Below are 6,105 nucleotides of genomic sequence, written 5' to 3' on the forward strand. Positions count from 1 at the left end.
CCTTCGTTGGCTCATTAAGTCCTGGGCAACATTGAAGAGTTGAACCTCATTGCAGCTGCTTCTGCTGCTCAGCCCCTGGGGTCTCTATTTCTTCCTTTCAGTCTCTACCATACAGACTAGATGTGTACTTTTAAGAACTCAAGTCATCCTTTTGTCTCAAAGCCTACAATAGTCACAGATAGATGTTGGGGCAGAAGAGATGTGTTCTACTGAATGGCTAATTCAAAGATGTCCTTCAGTTCTCAAACCTCGGTTACCATCAGGAGCATTTCTGACTACCTCATCTGCACATAGAGCCACCACCCACAAAAAGAGTCTTTATCACAGTCTATCCCATTTTCACTTCCTATTTCCTGGCCAGCTCCCTATCTTCTAACCCTAGAATTCATGTAGAGATGGAAGGAAAGGTTCTGGAATGCCTTCGGTGTGACTCCTGCTATAGCATACTTCTGACACAGACATTTGATGAGAAGAGGGAGAAGGCATCATGATGACCTCTTGGGCTAACCTAATTGGCCTGAGGGCTTTCTGAGTCACTTTCTGATTGAATCAGCCCCTAGTGCTTCCTGGAGTTTAAAATAATGGCCAAGAAAATGAGAATGAGCCTTAAATGTGCTGATAATTTCAGGGAAGGTTGAAATCTGGTTTGTCAGTGGCTTTGCCCATTATGCCTCACTGGTTTTTAATGTACAGTGGATTTTCAAGAATTTTTTCCTCCAGATAGAAATTGTCTGCTTTACCTTCAGAGAAATTGTGTCCTCACTGAAAGATCAGATTAAATGGAATAATAAGCACAATGCTTACACATTTTGATTAAGAGAATGCAGCTGGAAAATACTTAAAATGTATCTTTCGGTCTAAACGCTGCATTTCCATCTCTACCCTGGGAAGATGCATGGATGGCGTTAACAATTCTGAGGAGGGGAAGCACCGTGTTCCATAATTAATAAACATTTAAGAGCATTGATTTTTACAGCTGCCTTTATTGAACCCCTTATCAGTATTGAGCAGATGGGTCATAACTATGAAAAATTATATTTTAAACATGATTGCTCTGCTTGGATTATATTTGAAAAATACAGTTCACTGAACCATTTACAAATGTAATTTAACTTGCAGACCAAGACCCCAAAGTGGAGGGTTCCCCCCTCGATTTAATACAAAGATACTTAAATGATGTCCATAAAGCACATTATATAATTTGAAAAAAAAATGAAAAAATCCCAGTATGACAGAAGAGTGTGGGGCTCAAGATGTCACTGGGCTGCAAAGCATCTGATTGAGTCTTTATTCAGTATTTAGCAAATCCTTTTTCTTTTAATGCAGCCTTAATAACATTTTCTAGGGATGATGTGTGATTGAAATCTGGGATTACAACTGAGTTTCCCCATAGAAATCAGTATATTGCAATGCATAATCTTCTTGGGTGAGCAGCTCTGGTTTACAGAATAGAAATTAAGTTGAAAGAACTAGGGTCAATCTGTTAAGGTAAATATGTATCTTCTATCTACTCAGGATAGATTATAGATACAGAAATATAAATATTATAGCTATAGGTTAGATATTCATATAAATATCCTATGAATATTATATATGTATATTACATATATAGTGTATACTATATTTACATATATTGAATATACACATGCATATATATAATTGCACAGTCCATATATATAGAATTTCACACATATGTAAACATGTGTATATGTGCACACTAATACATAACCATTTTATATACACATATGTGTGTACACATATGGATCCATTGGACCCTCAAAATTTAATTACTTAATAATAATATTCACATAAATTTAGCTTTAGCACATAAAATCCCTGAATACAGTGTTATTCAATGTTCTTTATTACAGCAGTATGTTTATGAAGCAGGACAATAAAGGATACCTAGAGCTCCCTCACAAAACATTTCAGCTCACAGAATTTTGATGCTGGGCTGCATTTCTAAATTGTTTTGCCGTAAAGAAATTGTGGTCAAATTTGGCTACTTTTGAGAGGTAATGTGGCATAGCAGATGAAGCAATAGAGGAGGAGTCAGGAAGATTTGGAGCCAACGATGACCCCTCCTAGTCATGAGCTGCATGAGCATGGGCAAAGCTCCTCATTCTAGTCTCTGTCAAACTCTTAGAAAAAGCTGTCCTCAATCACTGCTTCCACTTTCTTTCCACTCTCTCTTTCTTCAACCCTTTTTAATTTGGCTTCTGACCTCATGGCATGACTGAAACACTTCAAAGCCACAAAAGATTTCTTAATTGTCAAATGTTCATCATTTAAGTCATAAGATGATGTGCTACCATGTTCTGGACCAACACCTTCACTCTGTTCTCATCTGGGAGCCTGCCCTGACAGCAGAAGGATGTCTCTAAGTTCTTTGGCAACTCAGCCTTTGAGAAGAGTTAGTCCAATTTTCTCAAGCACATGCTGCCCATCAGCCCCTATAAGAACATGCTGGTGACCATGCATGATTACACATGAAGCAGCCTCCTGTCCTGCTTGACTTCTTCAAAGGTGCACATCACATGGATGGGACCATGAAGCTCCTGGCTTTGAATGGGCTCTTTATCCTGATTTGTCAGCATCATGTGAAGTAACTCTACTCTAGAGCCTATTGTGTTGGGAATCAAGACGGGCTCTTAGCACTTACTCAACCAAGTGCCCTTGAAGAGTTTGGCCTTTGTTTCCTTGATTAAATTAGGAGTCTTCGATGACCTCCTCGTCTCAAGGGAAAGCCTAGTTTACATGGGTTTGAGTGACATGTTTGTGACACAGAGGCCTTTAGACCATGTGAGTTTAAGTCATATTTTTGTGATGATTTTAGGTCACGTGGGTGAGTCGCATGTGTTACCTGAACAAGATATATAAAACCAGAGGTTGGCTTTCTTTTTTAGGAGCTCTGAGCTACAGCAGTAGTGATGCGTGACTCTGGGCCAGCCATTGTTGAGCTCCCGGCTGCACACAGATGTTGGTAACTATGAATTGTATTTGGTTTGTTTACAAATGTATGTTTGTAATTCCTTTGTATTTGCTCTGAAGTTCAGGGTGCTGCCTTTTTCCCCTGAACTAAGTGAATGACATTTGTATGCTGGATTAAATTGAGATTGTTAACCCCTTAACATTGCTTTCCTTAGTAAAGCAGGTCAAAAGAACCTAGGCTTGCCACATTCTGTGAGCTTGTTGTTGTTGGTTTTATACCCCCACAGCAGCTGCTAGCCAAATTGTTACAACACCTATTCAATCTGTTTTCCATGAGAAGGACTGAGACTGTTTTGTTTTCCTATCTGGTAGACCTATTCTTGACTACCTCTCATTTACCTGCTTATTTGGTGACTGCTTTTGCCAAGTCTCTATATCCGTGTCACCAACTACTCTTCCTGAGGCACAGCTCATGGTCATCTCCTTCATCTGCAGTTTATTCTGAAGAGACCCTACCTTTAGTGCCCTGATTGATTACCCCAGTGCAAAGGCCAGAGGTCTAACCACTGATCCCTATGACATAGAGGAAGAGGATTCAGCCAAAAGTCATGCCCTGGAGAGTTTCCCATGGGAGCTGAAGACTCTTCAGAGAAATTATCACCTGATATAGCCAGAGCACCCATGGATATCAGACAGTTCCTGTCCCCTCACCAAGTCAGCACTGCATAGCTACTAGAGCTCTCAACCTGTTAGATCTTTGAGAAAACTAAAAGGAGAAGAAATATGGCATAGTAGTACTCCAGGAGTTCATGTAGATTGACACACTTCACTAGTGTATGGCTGACTTCAATACAGTATCCTAGACTGACTTCACTCCAGTATCCCTTAACTTCCTTGTCTGCATAAACCTCTTAATTTGGGAATAAATATTTTTACATAAAAAATAGGTCTCCCCCAAGGCTCTGCCCTAGGCCTCTAATATGTCCTCCTTTCTACTTTTCCTCCTGGTAGTGTATTTTTTTATATCTATGCTGATGACTCACAGTTATATATCTATATATCTATTTCTAGTCCCCACCTAATTGTTTGGGGAAGTTTCTGTTTCCTTGCGTAATTTTCCTTGATGAATAAGTGTGGGTTGCATAAAGATATTGTTGTCTTTATTTTCTGTTTATGATGACTCTCTGGTTCCAAACTGCCTCCTAAACATTTTTTTTACAAAGATTTCACATGATTTGCCTTGGTTGATGGTTCTTTATAAATATTCTGTTGACTAATTTCATGTGACATCATCCATAAATCAACTTGATTTTTCTCTTGGATTTTAATCATTTCATAGACATAGACATTTCATGCACAAAACTTTGGTTCCCATTCAACTAATCGATAGAATGTATCTCCCATTTGCTTTTACTGTTGGCGGGTAGAATGATGTGTGCTTGTGTCAAAGGCTTTTCTGGAAGTTATTCACCTCTTGTATGATGTACTCTGAAAATGTATCTCAATCCTCTTCCTCCCTTTTTGACAAGGAAGATTCAAGCTTTCCATAGCAGGCTGAAGATATTAGGTGTTCTGTTTTATGAATATTAGAGGGATTCATTTCTTAGAATACTCTAGAAAATTATTTTGTCTACGTTTAATGCTAAAAATGTATTTGAAATTGGCACTTTGTAGGTGTTAGTGCATTTCAATGTCTTCTCCCCATTGAGTTTCGATTTCAGGACACCAGTCATTTCTCAATTTACACAGCCACAGCTTTATCCTTGATGACAAGTACTGTTGTTATTGTTGTTAATGACTGACGACGATAATGAGGATAAAAAGAATTCTCATCTTATCCAATGGGTTTGAGACAGAAATTACACTGGGACAAGCCAGCACTCTGTTGTTCTTTTATATGTAATGTTCGGAAGACTATTACAAAGATATATTAAATAATTAGTTTCTACCTAAAAGATAAGAATTAGGATAAAAACTTCTGTAGACTCAAGGTATCTACATGGCAATTTCAATATGAGAGAGGATAACATGTATGATATTTGACTCATCATCCTCTTACACAATTTAGATTTCTCCTCAGTCTCTATAATTGAAAAGTTCCCTTCCTCATACCACAAATCTTTGAGATTATAAATACTTCTTATGGATATAGCTATTTAAATTATGTTCATAAGACTTGTTTTTAATACACCAGTGTTATAAATGTGTTACTGTGAAAAAAGTTTTCTAATTTCTAACAATTGCTCTGGTCTAATGATGATAATGGTGGTGGTAAGGATAAAGATGATGATGATGATAATGACAGTAAAACATCCTAGGATCATGTCAATTTGAATTCCATAAAGTATGAGAATAAGATTTTGATTATATTTTTTATCTTTATTTATTCTTGTTTATTTCTCTATTTTCTCCTTATGACATCCTTTCCTTCTTGGATTTTGACCTTTTAGGCCACCCTTCATTCTTTCTTTTTTAAACAAGGCTATTTGAAGATGGCAGAGTAAAAAGGCAAGTATTCACATGAGCTCTCCCAATCCAAACAACTTTAAAATAAAACATCAAAATGAATTCTGGGAGCAGCAGAACCTACAAAAGTGTGAAATGAAGCAATTTTCCAGACCAAGACAGTTTAAAAAGGTGGCAATAGAAGTCTGTCTCATTCACAGCAGGTTCCAAAGCTCTCAGTCCACAGACAGAAAGGGAGCAGAAAACTGGTGGTCAGAAGGAAATTACAGGAGACCCTTTGAAGGCACTAGGTACAGAACTCTGTTCTGTTCCAGGTCTCAGTTCCAGGGTGAGAAGGAGAACTAGAACACTAGGTTATACAGCCACAGGTGAACAGGGATCTTGGTCATGTTACCAGTGTGGAAAAGAGTGCCTGTGGTGGCTCACAGACAAGAGTACAGGTCAGGAGAGTAGTAATCATACTTCTCATTAGATCATACCACTTTGGAAGAACTGAAAAGTTATCGACCCCCAGAAGTGCCTCTGAAAATATAAGCATGAAAAACTTGATGCTTGGCATAGCGCCTGCTTCACCCCAGGAGCAGAGTAAAGATAAAAGTGGAAAAAATATACTGGAAAAATGAGCAAACAACAATAAAAGAAACTATGCATAGAAAGTTGCTATGGTGATATTTAATGTCAAAACACAGACTCAGAAGAAAACAACGT

At 38.0% G+C, this 6,105-nt stretch overlaps 1 pseudogene; it reads left to right on the forward strand.

Moving 5' to 3' along the window:
- LOC118850160 overlaps positions 1–3,684 on the forward strand; it is a 54,323-nt pseudogene extending 50,639 nt beyond the window's left edge.
- Positions 3,685–6,105: the final 2,421 nt, after the last annotated feature.

The sequence above is a fragment of the Trichosurus vulpecula genome, chromosome 5 (genome assembly GCF_011100635.1).
Source record: "Trichosurus vulpecula isolate mTriVul1 chromosome 5, mTriVul1.pri, whole genome shotgun sequence".
Classification (NCBI taxonomy): Eukaryota; Metazoa; Chordata; class Mammalia; order Diprotodontia; family Phalangeridae; genus Trichosurus; species Trichosurus vulpecula.